The following is a 26141-nucleotide window of genomic DNA, read 5'->3' as shown; positions in this document are numbered from 1 at the left end:
TGTGTGTGTGTGTGTGTGTGTGTGTGTGTGTGTGTGTGTGTGTCTGGGTAGGGGAAGAACTGAACTTCCCAGAACCAAGCATAATCCATGGCACATTAAAGGCAGTTAATCAAAGCTTGTTAAATATCTAAGACACTATCGGTAATACAAACATTAAAAACTAATGGAGTTACAATATTTTATAACTGATCTCAAAAGTTTTCTTAATCTAATTATGTCTATTGACTGATGAATAAAACACAATCGTCCTCTCAAGGGGTGTATACTATAAAGTTCTGGAATTCTTCTTGATTAAAAAAATGAGGCTTCTTTTTATAACAAAAAACCCAAATTCACTTATTGATTAAGGTGGCCATACTTGTATATTTAAAAATATTAACTTGTAGGCTGGGCGTAGTGGCTCATGCCTGTAATCCCAGCACTTTGGGAGGCCAAGGCAGGTGGATCGCTAGGTGAGGAGCTCAAAACTAGCCTGGCCAAAGTGGTGAAACCCTGTCTCTACTAAAAATACAAAAAAAAAAAAAAAAATTACCCAGGTGTGGGGAGGCTGGGGCAGGAGAATTGCTTGAACTCAGGAGGCAAAGTTTGCTGTGAGCCAAGATTGCCCCATTGCACTCCAGCCTGGGTTACAGAGCAAGACTCTGTCTTGGGGGGGAAAAAAAAAATATATATATATATATATAAAAACTTGTAGATGCAACCAGAACCTGATATATTTTGTACAAATGTACATATGTATATTCTAAACACTTGCCCTTATTCCCAGACAACGTACGTAAAGTATAATACACAGCATACTTACAAGTAAAAACAGAGAAAGGATTAAACCAATGAGATAATGTATATAAATGCACTTTGAAATTGGAAGGTGCCTATGTAAATGTGTTGCTATTGCTAATATTACTATTATTACAAATATAGACAGTTTTCAACTCTGAAAGTGTACCCTAAGAAACGTTTATGTGAAAATGACTGTAGCAGTTGAGAACTCACCTTTCCATCATCAGGCACAGCAACAAAAATTCACCTTTTTTCCCCATTGCTGTTATGATCGCTCTTTCTCTCTGCCTTACCACTCTAAGGCCCCTCCATGTCCTCATCTAGAGTCAACCTGTTTTGCTGCCCCTCATCCTCTCCACCCTCCTCCTGTTTCAGCAGACCCATTCCACCAATGCCATTCTCTCACCATTGCTTCAGTGATACCTTGGATCACACAGCCAGGCCAAAGAGGCAACGGTTCTCTTTTAAAAAAAAAAAAAAACAAAACCCCAAAGGGCTTCTACAGAAGCTTCCAGAAGCCCAACTCTCACTGTGGTCGGAGCCCCCACTGAAATCCCCATGCCATTTCCTACTCCCCTACCACATGCTCTCCCAACACCTCACTCATTCCCTCACCTTGTCCCTCTAGATGACACTTTCTTGACCTTCCTTGGGAGCAGCCTCAGCTTGGACACATTCAGTTACTCAATAAATATTTATTGAATGACTCTCATGTGCCAGGAACTGAGTACTAGAGGCACATTGCCCTAATTACTGCAGATATCATGATAAACAAAACAGGCAACATTTCTGCAGTCATAGTGCTTACATTCTAACAGTGGAACTAGGTGGTAAACAAAAGTAATAGTGACAAATGCTCTGGGGAAAAAAAGTAGAATAAGGAGTGATGAGAGACACATGTTAACTGTGCTTAGCACACAAGGTGCTAAGGAATGCTCTTTAGAAATCTGAATGAAGGGACCAAGCCAAGCAATTTTCTGAAGGACGAATATTCTAGGCAAAGAGAATAGCAGTTCAAAGGTCCTGAGATGGGAACTTCTTGGCAAAAATGTTAAGGAAACTATTATACACGAAAAGAAGAAGCAAAATGGAAGACCTTTATTGTAACTGGATCTATAGGAGAGAGATGCTATTAATGTTCTTCTTTGTCAATTGAAGTCAGAACATGTTTTTCAATCAATGGGTTTGGTAGCCCAATTAGTAATAGAATCATTGCTTTTACATCACCTCTGCAATGCAAATTGAAAACAAATGTACTTCGTATTTCAACAGTTTATGAATTAGTAACTTCTGATTATGTTCTGACAGCCTTTGTAACAATGCTTCCTCTGTCAACATTCAAACATACAGTGCATGGTTGTAAATTCTCAGATTTTGGCTTCTCAGTTTGACAGTCTGCTATACCCTGCTACCTGCATGTGTATCTTAGTGTGTTGGTGCTGCTATAACAAAATCCCTGAGATGAGGTAATTTATAAATAATAGAAATTTATTTGTCACAGTTCTGAGGCTGGGAAGTTCCAAGGTGAAGGCACCAGCAGGCTCACTGTCTGGTGAGAGCCAGTTCTCTGCTTCCCAGATGGCATACTGAACACTGTCCTCACATGGCAGAAAGAAAGAAAAGCAAAAAGGGCCTACCTATTTCCCTTCAGCCCTTTTATAAGGCCACATATCCCATTCACGAGGGCTCTACCCTCCTCACTTAATCACCTCCTAAAGGCCCAATCCCCCAACACCATCACAATGGGGGTTAAGTTTCAACATGATTTAGGAGGGGACACAAATATTCAAACCATAGCAGTGTCATTCTGAAATATTACTTAAACTTGTATACAATGCACTTCCTGTACAAAGTATTGCCCAAATACTATACAGTATAACATAGATGTAAACATCTAACATTCTGTATAAAATAAAAATCCCAGCCAGTAGCTAAACAGGTGCTGATAGTATTGTGTCAATTACAGCATCAGGGGGTAAATATCTCTCTGACATTTTCTACAGAAAATGTCAACAGGGCCAGGTGCGGTGGCTATGCCTGTAATCCCAGCACTTTGGGAAGCCGAGGTGGGTGGATCACGAGGTTAGGAGATCGAGGCCAGCTTGACCAACATGGTGAAACCCCGTTTCTACTAAAAACACAAAAATTAGCTGGGCGTGGTGGTGAGTGCCTGTAATCCCAGCTACTCGGGAGGCTGAGGTAGGAGAATCGCTTGAACCTGAGAGGCAGAGGTTGCAGCGAGCCAAGATTATGCCACTGCACTCCAGCTTGGGCGACAGAGCAAGACTCCGTCTCAAAAAAAAAAAGAAAAAAGAAAAGAAAGCGTCAGCAAGATGTTATAAGTGTCTGGGCAGTCATCTTTCCTCTTCTGAAAGCTGTCCATCAATTTTCTTGTGCCTGTCTGCCGAGTATTCTTCACTTCCTATCCTAATAGTACATCTTCCAGTGGGCATGTCCCTAACTGGACTCTAAGCTCCTTGAGGGTAGGATTAATATCTATCTTAGCATGCCACATAAAGCCTACTGTAGTGCATAGCATATAATAGGGGACTAGGAACTATTTTTAAATGCAGTAAAGAAACATTTTCGGTATTTCCTATGAGTTTTTATTTATAATTAGACATCTAAAAGATTATTTTTTATTTCTTAGATTTTTCTTTCCCTTTGTGTACTTTCTGATATCTGAGAGCTATGTATAATTTTAAATAAGATTTTTACAGATATTTGAGAAAATGGAGTTGCTGCAGACATGATAGCAATGATGATAATACCTTACATTTGCATTTTATAATTCATAAAACCCTTTTGGCTCCTAGAATGGAAGCTCCATGAGAACAGAGATCTTTGTTGTTCTCGTTGATATGTTCCAAGCACCTATAAGAGTGCCAGCATATGACAGATGCTCAATAAATACTAAGTGACTTTAAGGGATTCTCATAACCACACAAGAAGGTTAGTGTCAATCACAGTACAGGTGAGAAAACTGAAATAGAAAGTGGGTTTGGTGACTTGTCCAAAGTAAGAAAGTTAATAAGATACAGAGCTTAAGTTCAACAGACTTGAAGGCTGTTGTTCTTTTATTAAATCATGGCCAGCTTCAGTGAAAATCAGCCACTTGATAAAGTATAAGATGAACAAAGACTAAGATGGAAAATGCTGGGAACAGAAACCACTGTCAGATGACAATGACCCAAGTAGAAATATGAAGATGTCTTTATTCGTTTTATGTTAAGCATATTTTAAAGGCATGGAGTTTTAGAGGTGATTATTCTAATTTTCATATGCCTATTCTATTTTATTAAACCACGAGAGTTAATAGTATTAAGAGCTCTAACATACTATTTAAATTCATAACATTATTTGAGTGTGGTAAAGTTCCCTGTAGTATAAGCCTTTATGTCTTACAGGTAGATTATCTCCATTTGTGAGTCAGAGTTGTCTGTTGTTACAAACACATTTTTTCACAGAAACTATGTTTAAAAATCTCAGTTCTCTAAAGCCCTCAAAAGGCTTTCCCACTCACTATCACTTATTGTAGAAAAATCTTAACAATTTGGCAAAGATCCAATAGGGGACACCAAAGCATTTTTCTTTTCCTTTTGGGCACATAGCTAGACTACTGTTGTGGGTTGAACTGTGTCACTCTAAAAGATATGTTTAAGCCCTAATATCTAGCACCTGGAAATTGACCTTATTTGGAAATTGGTCTTTAAAGACGTAATCCCATTAAGATGAGGTCATAATGGACTAGGGTGGGCTAACCCAATGACCACGTGTCCTTATAGGATGAGAAAAAAACTAGATGTAGAGACACACAGAGAAAAGATGGCCATGCAAAGACAGAGGCAGAAATTGGAGTGATGTAACTACAAGGCAAGGGATATCAAGGATTGCCAGCAACCACTAGAAGCTAGGAAGAGGCAGGGGAGGATCCTTCTCCAGAGCCTTCAGAAGGAACATAGCCCTGAAGACTCTGTGGTTTTGCACTTCTAGTCTGCATAACTGTGAGAGAATACAGTTCTGTTATTTTAAGCCACCCAGTTTGTAGTGCTTTGCTATGGCAACCCTAAGAAACTAGTACAGTCATATTTTCCATCCTCTCTTATAGTTGGTTGCAGTCTTGAGATTTAGTTCTAACCTGTAGAGTGTAGGTGGAAGTGTATGCCACATTCAAGCCAAGTTAATAAACCCTCCCATGAGTAATCTCTAGTCATCTGCTAGCTGAATACACAGGCAGAAAAAACCTAGAAGGTGGAAGAGCAAAGATTTGGGAAAGGCTGAATCCCTGAATTACTGTGTGGAGCAGAGTACCTCTTATTCCCTTTTTTATTAAACCTCATACAAGTTAACCTCATACAAGTTACCTCATACAAGTAACTTTTTCTCATGCGAGTTTAATCACTGAGATTATAGTGTTCTTTATGAAAACTGCTAGCCTATGGTAACTAACCATATCTACCCATGTTTTCAAGGGAATACATAGTTATATTTTCACTTTAGGATGTCTGTTATATGAATGACACTCCCATTGCACCAACATTCTTAGCTATTGAAGATTGATCCTATGTCCTGTATTAAAGGCACTAGTCTGGTAAGAAAGGGAACCAGAAGGAATTACAGGGAGATCAGAAGAGATGAGGAGAAAAATATTGTTTATTAGGGGTGGGTAGCAAAAAGGAATGCCTGCCAGATCTATAGAATCACAATCCCAGAGCAGCTTCTGTCCACTCTCCTTTTCCTCCTTCCACTTTTCCTCAATAAATCCTTTGTTTCCTTTTCTGTTGCCAAAAGTCATTGCTGTGACCATGGTGGTCTCCCTTCTTGACTCACTGAGAATGTAAACACAGAATGCTTGCCTGTCTTACAAATAAACACATGACTTTTTTGAGGTTCCCTAGGAATTCTTCTTGTTTCTTTCTTTTTTATACTTTTGTTATCAGTGGGGGAAAGATATGGAAAATAAAGATAACAAAGAGAAACTCCAGCTTCCCCAAATTCACAATAAAAAGGCCCCTGGTCAACCAGGCACAGTGGCTCATGCCTGTAATCCCGGTGCTTTGGGGAGGGCAAAGCAGGAAGACCACTTAAGCCCAGGAATTCAAGACTAGCCTGGGCAACATAGTGAGACCCTGCCTCTATTTTTTTTAAAAGCCCCATGTATTTGTTGGAATGTACACAGAGTTGGGGTCAGATCTACTTCTGGGCCTGGAGACTGCTCTCTTCCAGTGCCTTCCCTGAATTGCCAAGGATCTGTCCTAGTGTTAGTCAATACTTCTTCTTTTCCATAGAAGACCTGGAAGGACTCTATTTAGTAGTTCCACCTCCTTGGAAGCTAAAGTGAGGATCATGGGCCAGGCAAGAGGCCTTTTTTATTTATTTCTCCCAGTTCTTAGTAGTTACACCATCAGCATCAGCAAGAAGTACTTCCTCTCCCTCCTTGAGATCCTTTCGTTCCTCTCACCTATGTCTTTCTCCTCTCTATTTATTTATTCCTTTATTCATCCAACAGATTTTTGGAGGATCACTGACTACTACATGCTGGACCCCATGCTAGTTGCTGGGGCTTTGGCATGAATTAGATAATCTTTTTCCTTACAGAGCTTACAATCTAAAGCTAGAGATGATCATAGAACTAGAAATACAGTAACAACCTCTGTAGGAGATAAGGGTATTACAGAAGCATAAAACAGGGGCACCTAACCTAGTCTGAAAGAACAAGAAAAGTATCTGAGACAAAGTGACTTGTAAACTGAGAAGATCTGAGCTGTAAATAGAAATTATCTAAATGAAAAGGAAGGTGTAAGTGGGAGTTAAAGAATCATTTGAGCAAAAATAACAGCACTGGAGAATGCCCTCTGGTGGAAAAGACCATGACATTGGCAGAACTGAGATGAGGCCCACATAGTTGAATGGTAGCTTCCAGCCAGGCCTGCAGTAGTGACTCCATCCTAGGCCTAAAAGTTTCAGCAAGCATGCTTATCCATAGACTATCAGTGTCCCATGTAGGTATCTGTTACTGACCAAATGTTTGTGTCCCTGCAAAAGGTACATGTTGAAATTCAAACCCCCAACGTGATGTTGTTGGAAGACAAGGCCTTTGGGAAGTGTATTAGTCAGAGTTCTCTAGAGAAATAGAACAAATAGGATATATAAATAGATGAGGGGATTTATTATGGAAATTGGCTCATACTACTGCAGAGGCTGAGAAGTCCCACAATAAAACATCTGCAAACTGGAGAACCAAGAAAGCTGGTGGTGTAATTCAGGCTGATGCCAAAGGCCTGAGACTCCAGGAACCAGAGGGAGGGTGGAGGGGCTGGTGTAAGCCCTGGAGTCTGAAGGCCTAGAACTGGAAACTCTGATGTCTGAGGGCAGGAAGAGATGGATGTCCCAACTTAAAAAGACAGAGAATTCATCCTTCATCTCTCTTTTTGTTCTATCTGCACCTTCAATGGAGTAGATGGTGCTAGCCCACATCAGTGAGGGTGAATCTTCTTTACTCAGTGGACTGATTCAAATGCTTATCTCTTCCAAGAAACATTCTCACAGACACACTCAGAAATAATGTTTTACCAGCTATCTGGGTATTCCTTAACCCAGTCAAGCTGACACATAAAATTAACTATCAGAGGAGGTAATTAGGTCATAAGGGTGGACTGCTCATGAATGAGATTAGTGCCCTCAAGCAGAAACAGAAGAAAGATTATTTATTTCTCAGCCATGTGAAGATACAATGAGAAGACAGTTATCTGCAAACCAGAAATTGGGCCTGGGCCCTCACCAGACACTGACTCTGCCTGCACTTTGATCTTGGACTTTCCAGTCCTCAAACCTATGAGAAATAAATGTTTGTTGTTTAAGCCACCCAGTCTATAGTATTCTGTTACAGCAGCCTAAACTAATATAGTACTGATGTGTCATACCTAATCATAATTATATACCTTGTGAACCATGTAGTAAGATGACCCTGTTAGCTTATGGAAAATATTTCTTAAAACTAGGATGTTATATACTGGCGATATGGCTAAAAAGGGGTGGATTTTGCAACCATGTAACATACTTCCTCTGAAGTTTCAGGGAATATGTTTGGAGGTAGAAGAACCAGTCTTATGCCTAGGCAAGAAGAATTCCATGACCACCAAACTGAGCCCATCTCCCATGAAGAGCTGGAGAGATTTGAGCAGCCACACCCAGCAACATCCTCAGCCTGATATCACCAGTTGTCCCTCGATAAAAGTATATCATGTGTGCTTATTGCAGCACATTTAAACTGAAACAGAGGGGGGCATGGGAAGATGCCAGAGATGCAGGGAGTAAAGAGCTCAATAGGCCATGTTAAGGATTCGGGATTTAGACCTAAAAGCCATCAAAGCCATTTAATGGTTTAAAGAGAGAAGTGAAATGATAAAATCTGAAGTTTTTGTAAAGAGCGTTCCTTATAAAGCGTTACTGGATGAGAACTAAGCAGAGAATGGATGTGATGAGAGGTATCTAAGAGTCTATAACAGCAGTCCTGGAGATAGATGATGATGAGGGGTGAACAAATGCATTAGTCTGTCACCACTAAAAATGTTATATTCACAAGTCCTAGGAGGAAGTGAGAAACAAGAAGAGGACAGTGGGAAGGCATCTTGCCTAAACAGAGACTTCATCATCACAAAAGTCTCACATGGGGAAGGGCTCGCAAAGAAAAATTTGTGAAATCCATTTCATTTGACAAAGGAGGGAACAAGACCCAAAAAGATTAGGGACTGCTCTCAAGCTAGCACAACGAGTTAGCACAGGGAAGACAGGACGCAGCACTCATGCCACCTCACTAAGTAGCCTTTACACCATGGTCATCTTCACACGGATGGGCTTTAAAAGCTGGCGTTACATCTTACCTGCTATGATTTGAAATTAAGGAGCCACAAATTCCTGCTTAAGATGTAAGAGACCAGAGAGAAACAAGTCCACTAAACAACTACTCCCCTCAGTGAATGATTAAGGGAGGAAAGACCTTTGTGTCTGATGTAAATATGGAGCGTGTCCTTCCTGAATTGCAACCAGCTCAATCAAGGCTTCACTGAGATGGATTTTAAAGAAGCAGCAGCAGCAATTGGTTAGGGACCTGATTGTTTTCGCTTTACACCAGTCCAATATAAGGTTTACCAAAGAGATAACTTGGTTGCAAAATTTGCCCTGTCCAATCTAAAAAGAGAACTTTTGGAAATCATGACATAAAATTTTAGCACCTCACTTCACCTGAGACAAATATTAAATTTAGCCTAGTGATTATGTCTTATTTTACATAAATATCAGCAACAATATTTTAGATGAAATGTAGAATTTCACAGAAGAATAACAAAATGTGGGTGAGCTCACCATGTACATGTTCCCGGCTAGGTCAGTTTTTTAGGACGCATTATCATCTGCTTGCTCTACTATATATTCAGTCTCTAGTGATATTAGTTCTTGAAAATAGCTGTTATAATTGGGTTTTCCTGTAAATGCAAATAAATAGCACATTGGGGCAGGTCACGTCCTTGAAACACATATTTTTTCAGAGGCAACTTAATTTTATTACTGTAAACATTTTCTATCTTAAACCAGCTTAAAAATAAGTTACGGCAAATTTTTTTCTTTTAACAATGAAGAAAAAGTCTGGGCCCATTGATAAAAAGTCGACAAATAACCTAGGGCCTCCATATTTAAGTCCATTATAAATGTAAATCATATTTTAAAAGATATGTACCCATAGTGGTGATGGAATTTACAAGAACACAAAGAATCCCAATGTTAGAAGGTAACTTAGAAACCATTGCATCCAGCTCCTACCTCTCAGTAAGAAAGAAAATTGGAACCCCTAGGCTATGTTACCTACTCAAGGTTGCATATATAGTTAGGCACTTTGAACTAAATTCTCAGTTTTCTTCTTCGTAATCCAGTGTTAATATATTCTAGTGGGGTGTCTTTCAGCTAAAATGAATTCAGGAGCCCCCACTCCTCAGCAAACACATAGGCCCAGCAATTGCTCGGTGCTCTGAGAAAAAAAAATACATAAATCATTATCTACGAGGCAGAAATGTTTCAGATGCTTCAGGCATTACAAGTAGAAAGCTGAATAAGAGAAAATGATTTTTTGTTGTTATTGTGGTTTTGCAAAATGCTGCAAAATACCACAAGTTAAGATCAAGGGTTTGTATAATAGAATCTAAGTAGAAGAAGGCAAAAGAGGATTAACTTGGAGATGAGCCTGTTTTTCACATTACCCTTTGCCGGAGAAACTCAAGAATGGTGGAAACCAATCATAATATGAACATTAAAGCTTCAAGGAGCCTTTAAATAAATAGCTATAGTAAAAAAAAAAAAAAATAGGCTGGGCGCGGTGGCTCAAGCCATCCCAGCACTTTGGGAGGCCGAGACAGGCGGATCACGAGGTCAGGAGATCGAGACCATCCTGGCTAACATGGTGAAACCCCATCTCTACTAAAAAATACAAAAAACTAGCCGGGCGAAGTGGCGGGTGCCTGTAGTCCCAGCTACTCGGGAGGCTGAGGCAGGAGAATGGTAAACCCGGGAGGCGGAGCTTGCAGTGAGCTGAGATCCGGCCACTGTACGCCAGCCTGGCAGACAGAGCCAGACTCCGTCTCAAAAAAAAAAAAAAAAAAAATAGATGGCAAAGGAAGTCAGTTTGCTATCTTATCACTCTTGTGAATTAATTATTAATGACTGACCACTACAATTCCTTCCATTTAGGAAAAAAAAAAATCAACAGAAAGAGTTTATTACCTATTAGTGTTATTTAACTTCTAATCTCCAACTTCTAACTACCATCCAGTCAGGAATAGTGGCATTCTAATTACCTATTACCTCACAAAATACCTCACAAACTTACTGTCCTAAATAATATTATTTTTCTCACAAATTTGTGAGTCGGGGATTAAGGAAGGGCTCACCTGGCTGATTCATTCTGTTACATGCAGTGTCAGCTGGGGCAGCTCAGGCTGGAGGATCTACTCCTACCATGGCATCCTTACTCACATACCTGATTTCCTGGTGCTTGGTGCTCTCTCTCTTTCCATGTGGCATTTCATTCTTCAAGGCCTCTCCCCATGGCTTGGGTTTTCATTGTATGGTGGTTTGAATGTAGTTGCATTCTTCGATTACAGTTGTCTTCCTAGAGGCCAGGAAATGGCAAGTGCCTATCCAATTAAGGGCTCTGCCATATTTTATTGGTCAAAGCAGTCACAGGGCCCTTCCAGATTCAAGGGGTGAAGAAATTGACTCCACCTCTTGTTAAGAGGAAGGTGGAAAGGTCACATTGCTGTAGAGCATATGGAAGGGCAGCCATCTTGGAAAACGTACTAGGCCACAGATGGCCAGTAAGTAAAGTAGGCCAGAGAGAGAGAAAGCAGACAGGCTGACTTTGCATACTATACTAGGGGGTCTTTTCCCAAAGGAACAGACTCTGCTCGCCAGAACTGCAGTGTTCTGCATTCCCTTTATTCATTAAAAAAAAAAAAAAGATTATCAATGAATTTCTGAAATGATTACATATTACTGGGTCAAACTCTACTATTTCCTCTCAAAGAAAAGTCTTTGTTGATCTTCGAAGATGAGTTTCATGTATCCTACTTTTCACTGTCTAATCAATTCACCGGAATTCTTTCATATTAAACTACAGTGCAGCTTTTTTTGAACTTTCTCTCTTTAGCCTCTCTCTTTGCACTCTCCTTGGCCCCTCCTCTTCTACATAACATCTATATGACCTCCAAACAGCCTTAAATTCTATACGAAAAAAGATAATTAAAAAAACAAGCTTAAAAATGAAACAAAAATACATCATAACTTAGAACTGATTTGAACTAATGTCTTACAAAGGGACACATGTAGTGCAAGCATATTTATTCTTTGTTAGCTTCAAACTCTATACTAGGAAAATGATTAAACACATAATAGAGTTGGAAGAAAGTTTATTAACTTGTTAACAACCTGCTACTGCCGTCTAGAATTTAGTCTTTATTTTTGATTTACATAAATATTGGATATTTTGGGGGCTGGGCCTTAACAAAACCTACATATCTGACAAATTCCCTGTTCTTTTCTATTTAGGCCTTATTCATGTTTCTGGCTTGGAGTAACACTAGAACAGAAAATATCTGCTTTAATTATTTAATCTGCTTAACTACCAAGAACAAATTGTGACTTGGGCCTTGATAATGTGGTGATAATCAGACCTGGAGAGTATCCAAATTCAAGTAGGAAAAACAATCCTCCTCAAGCAATTTCATCAAGTCCTACACAAAAAAACTTAGGAACTAAAGTATGGTCAATCCTTCTATTTTGGTCACATTGACTATACAAATTACTACATAGTATCTGCTTGCCAGTTTATCTTGCATAAGTGTCAAAAAATAACTTTTGCCAGCCTGTTAATTTGCAAAAACGTTTAGAGTACAACAATAATAATACATTTAATGCTACACAGATTGAAATTGATGAAAGCAACTAAGTATAATAGTATTTCACAAATCTAATCAGTTGAGACCCAGAATATTAATGCCACACTTAGACCTTAAGCTGTTCTAATTAAACCTGTAGAAATCTAAGTAAAAATTTAGTTAAGTCCATTGATTTACAACATTTTCAATTTTACTTATGCATAACCAACTATAAGAGTATTTCCTGGGCCCATAAATCTGTCACCTAGAAAGTGTTGAACTGTGAGGGAACTGAGATCTTATCCTACTTGCAAGCTAACAACTTAGTTTGCTACAATCTCGTAGATTGTGGCAGAAGATATGAGACTCCCAGGTCAGAAACAAAGAGCTGGTATTATTATATACCACTGCAAGCAACATTAGCATCAGCATATTTGTGTCAGTTTCCCTTCTCCCAATTAAAGTAATGTGTACAGGCTAGACAGATGCCAGGCTGTGTACCAGAGAGAAACTCTGAGTTTAGGAAGACTGAATCTTTTATCATGGGCAATAAGTATGTGTGTACTTTGCTCCAGAGGGAACCTTTATCTTTATTATACTAGCTAGTAAGCATGCCAGCCTTTTGCTTCTCTGTGCTGCTTGCTATACCAACATCTTTGAAAAAAATAATCTAGAACAAAGACAGTCAGTGCCTCTGCTTGCAAGATGTACAGAAATGCAAGAAATCTACAGAACATTATCTCAACAGAAAGTTTCAAAAAATACAGGTTATTTTGCAGTTGAGGCACAAAGTGTGAATTTGTCCTTTGTCACAGTCTAAATTTAAGAGAAAACGAGATGAATTTTCCCTCGAATTTCCTGCAGGCATACATATCTGTGTAGTAAGATGTAAGTTAGCTTAATTATAAACATTTGGAAGATTATCTGTATTCTTACCCAAATCACTACGGTATACAATCAGAAGCAATGGCTGAAGGTCAACATACACAGATTTTAAGCCCCATGCTGTCCTTAACTGACAACAGGACTCACAACAAATCATATAACTTACTTGGTCCTCAGTTTCTGTATCTCTTCAAATGTGTGATTACTCTCTAATTTTTTTCCTAGATAATTTTCTTTTTTGTTTGTTTCAAGTCCTGGATGTGGCATCCAAACTCCCAGATAATTTTCCACATTTTTTTTTTACTACTAAAAGTCCTTGAATGTATGAAGCTACATTTCAAAGTGGAAAAAATGACTCAAAGAGAGTTTTAAGGAGCAGATTAAATGGCCAGTGATTCAATATCAGACAAAATGTAATGTAGCTGTCTTCGTTTTCAATTCCCTTTTCTTTTTCCACTAGAAAACACAGACATTGGAAGATATATGAGAGTACGGTACCTAATTTTCTCAAGGTCAACAAATAGAGTTGAAAAATAATGAAGGAACAAAGAAATACTGACAGTAATTATGCAAATTATTTAGACCTGAAAAACAGTTTTGGCAGTTGTACAAATGCTGTGGCATTTTACCCATTAATTTGGACAGAAATTTTAAAAATCTATGTTTGAACCTCTAGTAACTTTTCCCTTTCCTCTTTTCAATTTCTTACATCCAGTAAATAAAAACATTTTGTTTTTTCTTTGGAAATACATCTTAGGTATTCCTTCCATTCTCTATTGCTCCACCCCTTTTTCTCTTCTATCTGAATTATTTTAATCAACAGGATTTACTATCTCCCTGTCTTCATGTTTTCTCCTCCAATCTTATTTCCAGACAGCTGTATTTTTACTCTTCATAAAAAAAGTTTTTAGTCTTCAGTATCTTCAGAATAAAGGTGAAACATTTCCAACTATTGCCCAAATGCATCTACACATTCCTGCCTTCAAGCATTTTACTCAAAGATCTATAAAAGGAGATGGATAAATCAAAATACAATATGATCAAATTTTTATTAAGGATGAGTTACCAGAACTTCTAAGAGGAGCATCAAATCCTATTTTCCTGGGCTGGTGAAAAATTTCCAGATTAAAAAACACCTATTTTGGCCGGGCATGGTGGCTCACGCCTGTAATCCCAGTACTTTGGGAGGCCGAGGTGGGTCGATCATGAGGTCAGGAGATCGAAACCATCCTGGCTAACATGGTGAAACCCTGTCTCTGCTAAAAATACAAAAAATTAGCCGGGCGTGGTGGCAGGCGCCTGTAGTCCCAGCTACTCGGGAGGCTGAGGCAGGAGAATGCCGTGAACCCAGGAGGCAGAGTTTGCAGTGAGCCGAGATCGCGCCACTGCACTCCAGTCTGGGAGACACAGCGAGACTCCATCTCAAAAAAAAAAAAAAAATTACCTATTTTATTTTCTTTCATCTTCCTAAAACCTACCTACCTCAAATCCCAAACTGACCATGAAGCCTTTTCTAAAAATGACAAACTACATAAAACTTTCCTTCTCTTTTGATCACTATGCCAATTCTTGTCTATATTAATCACACAAGCTAGTTCTCACTAACTGCTTAATATGCATCTGTATTTTCTTTCCAACTGGATAAATCCAGAACACTTCCTTCCCAACCCACCTGCAGCACACACCAAAAAAAAAAAAAAAAAGTACCTTTTGATACATATCATTTTATTCTGAGTGAAAGCCATGCTTGGTATCTGTTATTTCTTCCACAGACTCATAACATCTAGAATAGTAGAAAAGCCTATTTTTTAAGAAAAAAAGTTAAAAAAAGGAAGGTAGATGTCAACCCAACTTAGAAAAACGATGAGGTTCTCAAGGTTTGAACACAAAGTCTGTTCCTAGAAATTATATTATATATGGCTTGAGTTCCTAGATAGCCAACAAAAACATTTGTTCTCTGTAAAACAGTTTTCAATTATATCTAATCATTATCATTTTAACTACACCTAATGAATAATAATTATTATATCTATTTAATAATGTCTAAACTGTTGTTTTAAACATTTCTTCCATAGGAAAATGAATTTCATACTCCAGTAGCATTACCAAACTGCATTTCCCCATCATGGTAGCCTAAGCCAGGAAGTGGAGAAAAGAGAAGGATGTCATTAAGTGGAAAAGAATCAGGTAATTTACTCATTCTCTACATTTTCCCAGAAAGATTGTCAATATTTCTTCAGCAAACATTATTACGCACCTGCTAAGCGCCAGCTTCTCTTCTCCTTTCTACAGATAAAAAGATAATTTAGACATGATTCTTGCCCTCAAGGACATGCATAAAAAGGTACTCTCTTCTCACTGGAAAATGTGTTCCCACTTTTCACTTAAACCTAGGAAAGTTAAAACCACCCCCAGGAGGTTTCTTTATATTGGCTGCAGTCTTTTCTCATGAATATTTTCTTTCCAGTAATGCTAGTCACAAAGGAGACAGTGTGTATTTCTTGATCAATTGAATAGATTGCAGATAAATCAAGATTACTCAGTTATTATTAGTTTAATTGAAAAACTACATCAGGTTATAAGCTAAATAAAAATACAAACAAACAGCAGATTTCTCTTCTTTGACAATCTAAGGAACACTCATGACCCAGTAAAAAGTTATCTTGATTTCCCCTCTTGATATAATTATCATCCTTAAGGTGTTCCTATCAAGGTTCCTATCTCAAACCATCTTCAAGGTATTCCTATTCCAATATTTAACCCAGGTCTTCCTGGGAGTCAGAGCTTCTTCCTCTTGAACTTTTTAGGTAATTCCCAGCAAATTACTCATTCTATTCCATTAGCTAACTGGGCATGGCAACATACAGAAAAATGAAGCAATCAGGAAAAGAGCAGATCTACCCACTGGGTCTGGAAACCTGGCTGGCAGTGGAGGCTCAGCCAGCAAGCCAAGATACATTGTTCAAGATAGTTAAGACAGCTCTACGTATAATTCAGAGAGCCAGGCATCTATGGTGTAGGAGTGAGACAATGTAGAAGGAGAGAAGCAAGGCAAGTGATTGCTGGAGGTTGTCAATATGGGGGTCAACTGCTAGTAACAAATGGGCAGTTAGATCAGTTAAATAGAAACTATCCATTTGTTTTTTATCATAAAGAGTTGCATACATGGATGGGATTCTTTATAATATTGGATAAGGGCAGTAATAAAAGTGACAAATTCCATCTGAGCAACTTGCAGTTTAGATACTTCATACACACACACACACACACACACACTTCTTTCTCAAATTGTAACTATTATAAGAGAAATAAATCTCTTTTCTCCAAAAATATAACTAGGCATGTGATAATAACACGAACTTAGCATTTGATGTGTGAGGAGTTTTGTTTTGTTTTGTTTTGAGTATTTCTGTGTTTCCTAGATTTAATTCCCTAGAGAGCACTTTTCCCCTATCATGCCATTACAGACTTCGAGCTTTTTTCTCTGCTTTACTGGAGAAATAGAACATAAGAATTCCATTCCTGGATCAACCACTAATTGGATTATAACCATTTTCCTGCATTTCAGTGTCTTAATTTCTAAAATAAGAAGGTTACCCTATAGGTAAGACTTCTGAGGTTGTAATCCTGGTACACACTCAGCCATTCTGTCCTCATGTAATACAAAATAGAGATGTTATCCTACGCTACACTGGTGGCAACATGGTATTCCTTGGATCCCTATTTATCAAGTTCCTAAGGCCAAATAATATGTAGTTTTGCAAATACAGGAGAGACCATTTAATTTTTCTCAAGTGTAATCCAACTTAAACAGCTGAATGTGGACAAATGGAGTAGTGCTTGTGATTCCACATGGACACACATGCTTTTCCTGATACTGGAAGCTATTTTATGATATAGTGAATGTCAGCTGGAGCTTCTAAAGCTCACTCCAAAATTGGATTTCTCTAGAAAAACTCTGTTTTCCTGGGTAGAAGAATGTTTCATCTAAAAGCTTGATAGCAGATATTTTCAGAAAAGATTTATCTACAAGCACTTGAGTGAGTATTCTAACTCAGCCTAGGAGCCCTATCCTATCAGGGGGAAAACACTACAGGGTCACTGTCTCTTTGAATAATAAATTTAAAAAATACAACTCATTTAATTGTAAAAGAGTACTTTCCTTCTCTCTAAAGTGATTTTTAAATCTTTCACTGGTATCACTGACTTGGAATAACAGAAGTAGCTGCTTTTGGGCAATACCTCAAAGTCAATGTTACAGCCTTACTCATTGCTAAGTGAAAGATTTGAGGACCATATAATCATTCCTGAGACTCTGTTTCCAGAGTCCCTACACTAACAGTACCAGACTCAGAAGTTTAAGGGTTTACACTCTCAGCATGGAATCCCCCTGTAAGAACAGTTAAAAGGGTGAAGGTGGGAATGAAGAACACCCGGCACTGGAAAAGGACTCAGAGGCAAGACAGTATCCACTGCCTCACATTCTGTATTTTTTAACCCATGCCCTTCCTTGACTCTCCACACAGTTCGTGCCCCAGGTCTGGGACAAGGCCATCTAACAACAGCTTTTCTATATTAGAAACCAATTCAAAAATTAGATCAACAAAAGAAGACATGAATCCAAAACATTCTATATCTCTTTCTCCCTCAAAAAACAAACAGGCTTATGATTTAAGTTGCATATATTTTTCAAACAGTGTGTGCAGCCTTAGAGTGGTACAATAAGTAGAACTGTTAATCAGAGTCAAAATAATGCTTTGATTCATTTGTGATAGCATTAGCATTCCTGTCAAGGATTTTGGGGATGTTTGAGTTTGAGAAGTTCTTTATGTCTCAAGTACTCAATTGGGCTCATTGATTAAGGTATAACTTGACCACACAGTAATTACATCTAATTATGATTACCTCAAAACACACTATGATTAACTTGAGTGAATACAAATGTCTTGTTTTAGAAAGGAAAAAGACGGAAAGAAAGAAGAAAAGCACACATAGAGTTTCCTGCAGGTTTTGCATACCCTTGCATTTGATATTAAGAATTTCTCTGTTTTATTCATCATGTGTTCTCCATTTACTAAATAATAGGAGAAGGGGTGTTCAGATGGGATTTCTCAATTCTTGTTTAATGAGAAGCTTCTCCTAGCTACCTCCTGCTGAACCCTGCAGTTACATCTGTCCCATCCTGATAACAAAAGAACAAAAGAACAAACCACTGGTCTACTTAAGGTTTCATCAGTGATAACACTAAGTCATCAAGTCAAACAAGAATACCAAAAAAATAGAAATGGGGTGGGAGGGAGGGAGATAAAATAATATCTTTACTTCAATTATACTTCCATGATTGAGTAAACCTCATTTTAAGTGCCTCTATCCCTTAGGAAGAAGTTTAGAGTCAAATCATCCCAGCTTACTAATAAGCAAGAAGTCAACCCATCTGCCCATTATCCTGCAACAGTCCCCAAGGCATCCTCTCTGTCCTTAAATAAATAGATCCAAGGCAAGATGAATGAATGGTTCAGGGAAAAATAAATATCTCCAGAAAAATGCAATAAAGAGAAATTTTGAGCCAATTAATAAATTATTATAAAAGTAATTTTTTTCTAATGCATCTTAATAGGATTCTCACAGATACTAATGTTGTATAGCTCTTCCCTCTGTTTGTTTTAAATTAAAATTTGTAATACATTTTAAAGAGTTTTTGGCAAACTTCAAATTATAGTCACAAAGCTGGCAGACAATTCCAGTCAGCTGTTAAGTATTTTTCAAGCAAGCAAATATCTTAAATCTTAAAGAAAAATGACCATTCATTATCTTAGTGAAGCTTTCCAGGATGGTAATTTTACTATTCTCTTTGTCTCTCATAATGTCTATCACACTGAGAGTCCACAAAAAAGTCTTTTTGCTTTCACCAAGCCCATTTTTCTTCCATCTCAATATAAAGCGGAAATGATCAACATCTCCCTCACTTAAAAATCATTTCCCATTCTCAAAAGTGTCTATACAAGTCAGTTTTCAGCTCATCTTTTGAAATGTTTTAAACCTGTACTCATCTACGGCTTTCTTTTCCTTTCTTTCCTATTATTTGTATTATTTTTTAGCATTCTTTAGTTTTACCTTTTAGTTCTTAAAGTACCTTGGCCATTCCCAACATAGAAATAATATAAGCCACACTCATCATGATGCAGAATTTTTTTTAAATGATGGCAGTGAATTACTGACCCATATTCAGCTTGTAACAGACTTTTTCTTGCTCTTTTCCTTCATTTCTCGCACTGAGTCCAATCCCGTATTTACATTACAAAAGGCATCGTATTTTTCTGTATAGGATTTTTATTCTCTGCATTTAAAACTACTTGACTTTTATTTCTATCTTTTGATATCTTGCCTAATTTGAGCATCAAGGACAAATCTGACAGACATATTCTAGACTCCTAATCATGTAGTCCCAAACCAGTCCTGTTGTTTGAAATCTCATCAATATGGAATTGAGCTGTGGAAAATTATGTAAGTTCTTGTGTCAAACATTCTCCTTGTTAAACAGTTCATCCAGGTTAGAGATGACCACCTTGTTTAAGAAGATATCAAGTGAGTCACACATAAGATGTTTCATTCTCTAAATGGTTGAGCCTTCCCTAATATATTATTTGATTTTTTTTACTGTTATATAAACAATTGACTCTTTTCTGATTTTGTATTAGTTCTACAGATGAAACACATGCTTCATTTTCAATATTACCTTTCTATTACTATTATTTTGTTGCCCTTTCATGGTATTTATAATTCACATAGTACGCAAGATTTTTAATTTACATTTTTTGTTTTAGATAATAAATATAATTATTAACTTTTCATGTGGAAAACTGTATCTTATTAGCAAGTAAATTAAAAAGTAAAGCAGATGATACATTTCAATGTCAAACAGAACAATGAGAACAATGTAAAATTGCATGGATGTTAATCAAATGACCAGGTATTGATGTTTTATTGTTTCTCTCACAGAATTTAAGAAAAGGTCAACAGACATCCCCATAACTGTACCTCTTTAATCTGCCAGGGCATTTTGAGAGCAGTGTTTTTGGCCATCAAGATAAGTCAGTCATTCTGAGGCATGGATGGACAGAGAGCAAGCACTGGCAAGAACGAGAACGGGAGAACAGGTCGGGCTCTCTCTGTGAGTATAAACTCTGAGCAGTTCACTTCAACTCATTGGACCTTGGTGGGCCTCATACCCACTAATTACTGTCGTTTCTTAAGCCCTCAAGGTTCACTATTTTAAAGAACTCCTGCCACATTCTTTTATAGCTATCTTTTAAAAATACCCAAATCTGGCTAGGCAGTGGCTCATGCCTGTAATCCCAGCACTTTGGGAGGATGAGGTGGGAGGATTACTTTAGACCAGTATGGGCAACACAGCAAGATCCCATCTCTACAAAAAATAAATAAATAAATAAAAATTAGCTAGGTGAAGTGGTATGTGCCTATAGTTCCAGCTACTCAGGAGGCTGAGGCAAGAGAATTGCTGGAGCCCAGGAGTTAGAGGAGGTAGTGAGTTGTAATCATGCCACTGACTCCAGCCTGGATGACAGAGTGCCCTGTTTCTAAAAAAAAAAAAAAAAACTCCCATCATGAGTCCTTCCTTTAGAATAATTTTGCTTTTTTAAATATTATTTTTCTAAGAATTAATAACAAGTCATATATAATCCACACTTATGTCATATGTTTAAAGTGCCTGGAGTTTTTTCAGTTACTCTAAATCCAGCTTTTTATTTTAATCTTCTAAATCCACTCCATTGCATTGACACCAGATATGATCAGGTCTTTAGAAGCTGAGTTACACGAACAGAACACGTAGCAACATGTTATTCCAAGATATTAGCTTATGTTAATATACAATGATTGAGTTGACTGAGTACTTCAATCCCCTACTTGAGGAGACTGTGTATATTGGGTTCACATACAGCAATATATAATGGAAGTAGATGGTCTTTGGGTTATCTTTCCTGCAACCTGGGAGTTAGTGAATCATTTTTCCTCATTGTGGAAACAATACACATTTTTCGTTGTCTCAAATAAAATCATTCTTCTCGTTTATTTCAGGTTTCTCATCCCAAAACCTGCTTCAAAGCAAACATGTTAGCTTGGTAGGACAAGGTCAATTTATAAATTAAGCCCCTAAACAAAATAAAGGACCTCTTTTACTTGAGTTGTTGCAAAATAAATCTCCAGCCTTCCTTCATACCTCCAAACATAATTGGCTTTTCCTCCTTTGTTCCACTGTGTCCTTAGAACATGTCTCTATTGTAGTGCTTATATACCATCCTGCAATTATTTAGTGTGTCAGCTTCCTGACTACATAGTAAATATCATGAAACAGTCACCTTTGCGTTTTATAATTTCCAGTGCCTAGCACAGTGCCTGGCACAAAATAGGTGCTTAATATTGAAAGAACACATTCCTCAGCCCTGGGCCCAGTACAAACATATATCTCAACTTCCTGGGCCCAAAACAAACACATTCACACAATTCACACATTCCTCAGCCCTGGGCCCAGTACAAACACATTCCTCCATATATTTCAACTTCCTGGACCCAGTACAAACCCTCCATATATCTCAACTTCCTGGGCCCAGTACAAACACACCATATATCTCAACTTCCTGGGCCCAGTACAAACACACCATATATCTCAACTTTGGAAAAACACCACCTGGAGAGACCCCCAATAAGGTCACAACCGTTTACGGCTTTACTGAAAGCGTGGGAACCAATAGAAAACTGCTAAAAGTATAACTTAAAATGTTAACCAATTGTAATGCTGTAACCGAAAGAATTCCCTTGTTCCTCTATAACCTGTTTACATCGGGCTATAAAAAGCAAGCACATGCATCGTTCGGGGCCCTCTTGTATGCTGTGGAATGGAGGGACCAAGTTCGAACTTGCAGTAAAGATCCTTGCCACTTGGCTTTGACTCTGGACTCTGGTGGTCTTCTTTGGGGAACAAATGGTCTGGGCATAACAATATGTATGTTTGTTGCATGAACGAGAGATAACAAATGTTCTCTGCATTTTTCTAACTTGCTGTGTTCTGACTGACCTCTGCATAGTCTCACCTGTTTTCCCCTCTGTTCAGAACCACATCTGTTTGGCCACCTTCTACACCTCCGCCAGGTCTCATTCCAAAGGTCATTACCTCTGAGAAGCCTCTGTCCCACTGGGTCAGGTGCTTACCTACTCTGTGCTTTCATAGTATTTTATATTCCCCCATCATGGCACTTGCTGCACTCTATTGCAGTTGCTTAATTGCTCACATCCCCTACTAGATACAAGTAAATGTGCAAATTGTTTACCTTTGCCACTAAGGCAAAATCCACAGTGTGTGTTAAATAAATGTTTGTTTGATGGATTATCATAGTCACCTATTTTAATAGCTTTACCAGAGTAGAAGAACATTTGAAATAAATAAATGGTGAAGTCAGGGGATCCACATTTTACACCATCTTATTTTGCTATCTTTAACGTAAACAAAATTATGTCACTATGTTACATAACTTGATAGTGTACTGTAAACAAAAAAATCAATCATTTCATCCAAAATCACCATTTCTAAATAAAGCCACTAGTCTCCTTCCTCTATATGAGCTTTGTTTTTGAGAAAATTTCAACAAATAGATAGATTTCTATTTATTTTCTATTTATTTATATTTATTTATATACCTCCCAATGAGGAGTTACGTTTAATTTTCTGCAAACAATAGGCCAGCAGGGCCTATTGTTATTTTACTTAAATATTTAAATTTGTGAACATGTAAGTGTGCCATAACTTTCAATAGGGATAAAAGGAAATGGCTGTAAGACACCTGGGGACATGAGCTCTTCCTTAGCTCTTGGCAACCTAATATAATGCTGCAGTCTCCAGGGCAGAAGCATATGGTTCCACTCCAGTAATGGTGGCCCCAGGAAGAAGACAGACAATGAGCTCAGTAGAAGAGTTGCAGGTAAACAGGCAGAGATCAGTCTGAACAATCAGCAAAAATAATCACAGAACACTCTTGGCTCAGATTGACGCCACAGTAATTTTATTGAAGCATAATCTGCCTTTATGGATTCATTCCAGGGATCTGGAGATACTTACAGACTAGAGTGATTTTCAAACACAGGAGAGATAGTGTATATTCTGTAACCTGTGAGTTAGCGATGGTACTGAACTTCTGAATATACACAAATAAAGAACTTTATTAATCATCCCACCCAAAAAATATCAAAATAGTTTGTTTATTCACACACCATAGAGGGATTTGCATATGCAAGATAGGCCAAGTCAAAAGGAGATAATCACTTCCCTTCCAAGATACCAAGGACAATGAAGAGGATGTATCACCATCCAGCTTCAAGTATGCACAGGTGTTCCCCATATCCAGCATACCATCTTCACTGAAACAGATGGATTCCTCCACTCTCATCCCAGCCCTTCTTTCTTTGTGTCCAACCTCCTGGAAAAGCAGCATTACTCTGGATCTCCCAGTTTCTCACCTCTAATCCCTTTAACCTTCTCCAGTCTGGCTTCCATCCCAATTATTGAAAAAAGCCACCATTTCCAAGGTTGCCAATAACCTCCTCTCAGCCAAATCAAATTGCTTCCTCCCTATACTAATCATTTTTTATTTTTTTCCTTCAAAAGGCCAGTCAGCAGAGTTGACTATTATGAATAACTCCCTTCTTGATTACTCATCGTCCTGTACTCCCAGACATGATCCCATTCTCTCCAGCTACTTCAATGTATTCTCTTTGCATGCTATTAAATCTTTTCTATGTTGCACAGTTCAGCATTTGAGCCTTTTCTTACAAATAGTTGTCTTCAGAATTACTAATGTTCTCTGTCCACTGAAAATACCTCTGTAGGTCAAATTTTCCTACAAAACTTCAATCCAATGAAAGTTTTGATGTGATAAAAATATCTGATGATCAGTTGTTGATCTCCAGTTAAAATGCTTTGTTGATATAGTTGAAGAGAAAAGAGTAGACACAGTTTCTGTTATCAAGGAATTTAAAATCATAGTTCTCTGGCACAGAAAGGATCTTCAGGATATATATCACAGCAATCTGTGGGCCGGATATGGCTTCGTTGTGTTTAGTTCAGTCCACATGGTGGGGGTTTGGGTTTTGCTAGAATTCACATTTAGAAGTCAGGAGATCTCATACAGACATCTTCTTACTTCTTCTGAAAACTCAAACCTGTCAGTATTGTGCTCCCATTCCGACATGACAACAGATAGAGCTAAGCTGCAGTGGTCTCCTTTAAACAGCACATTTGCTTTCCACATATTGAGTCCCAAGTGTCCGTGGCCACATATTATGGCACTTGTGTTGTTTCCTTATAGTAAAGAGGGAAAATAAATGTACCATATACCCTTTGTCTATCGAGTGCCAAAGTGCAAAATGACCAAGAAACCAAGCAATTCTTGGGCCCACCCAGTTTCATTTATTTACTTAACCTAGATAAGTAAATAATTTTACATTTTTTAAACTAGAAAATTAAAATGCCCATGAAAGTTAAGTAATCTATGTTCACCTTTATATCATTGCCTGCTTCTTAAAGTGACATAGCTATCAGGTATACCAACCATTCCTCCACATTAGTTATACTACCCATACCTCTACATCTCTCAAAAGCTGCTTTTTCACAAAACAATTTCTGATCTCAGAGTGAGACCCCCTTCCCCTCCACCCTCAGATCTCCTTAGCAATTTAAATTTATGAATTTCACAGAGAAAAAGAGAGAGGTACTCATTAGCCATTCACAAGAAGCCAAGAAACATAATGTACAAAGCTAATTACAACTGCATATGGAGAGAGTTGCATTCATTTTGAAGGACTGAAGGCATGATCGAAGAGAAGCCTTAGAAAGTGTCACACAGATTAATTTTTAGCAAGGTTTTGAATAGAAGAAACATTATGTGCCAGGAATTTGGAGTTTATCCATAAGGCACAAAGAGAAATGTACATTTGTTTGGACAAAGTAAAGAATACTAGTGGAGATGGGCCTACCAGGAAATAAATGTGTGTGGAGGGAGTAACAGAAAAGAAATGGAATATGGGGACACTCAGGCAGATTCCCCAAATCCACATATACAATCTTTCTTCCTCTGTCACAATTTTTACATCACAGTGTATGCATTGTGTGGGGTGAGGGGCATCATTTGTGAAGGTAGCCACCTTGTACATGTTACCTTGTTAAAAACAAAAGCAGCAACATGTTTAGAGTGATGTCTATAGATAGTTCATTGTTGTTTAAGGAAAATTCAGGCAAGGGGGCAAAAAAGATCAATATGACCAACTAGAAGACTATTAAGGAGAACTTTGTATATGAATTATGGATGTAAGAACTAGAAAAAAAAGATGATCATGTTCAGAACTTTAGCTTTTTTACAATTATAGTAGAAAAGAAAACTCTAAGAGTAATGAATCAATGGTATCCTACAAAAAGAGAGGTACTAAAAATACCATGAAATATTATATTTAAAAATTCACACAAATAGGTAGTTACAATATGTAAAGATAGACTTCTTTTTATTTACCTAAAAGAAAACATGTGATGGAAAAGATAAATATTTAAATAACGCATTTTTTTTCTACTTTTCACCACTATCACAGGGCCTGAAATTTTGTGACTAACAAATGCGTAGAACCAATAACCTAAATTGTGCTATCTTCTAGCCTCAAACAATAATTCATATATGGCATTCCTTGTATGCTCTTTGTAAGTGGGAAGTAGAAGTGTATTTAAATTTGCATAATGCCATTGGAGTCTTTAAGGAACGAGTTATACAGTCCTTACAAAGACACAAGGGAACGATTTGTCCTTAAGTACTTTGCAATTATCCTGCTGGCCACAGGCCATGTGACTCTTGCTTGGTTACAAAACTTCTGGCAGGTACAGTTTGTTATAAGGAGTATTCCCTTGAGAGTCTTGGATTTTTTAAAAAAATAGTGTTTCATGTGTTTATTTTTGTAGATCAAGGAAAATTTTTTAAAATTATTATTATACTTTAACTT

At 37.8% G+C, this 26141-nt stretch overlaps 1 protein-coding gene across 20 annotated transcripts in view; it reads right to left on the bottom strand.

The window, feature by feature from the left end:
- Positions 1–26141, bottom strand: part of ANK2 (ankyrin 2) — a 583169-nt gene that overhangs the window by 341780 nt on the left and 215248 nt on the right. The gene's annotated exons all lie outside the window — the stretch shown is intronic.

The sequence above is a fragment of the Piliocolobus tephrosceles genome, chromosome 3 (assembly GCF_002776525.5).
Source record: "Piliocolobus tephrosceles isolate RC106 chromosome 3, ASM277652v3, whole genome shotgun sequence".
Taxonomy (NCBI): Eukaryota; Metazoa; Chordata; class Mammalia; order Primates; family Cercopithecidae; genus Piliocolobus; species Piliocolobus tephrosceles.
This window is presented reverse-complemented; position numbering and strand designations above follow the sequence as displayed.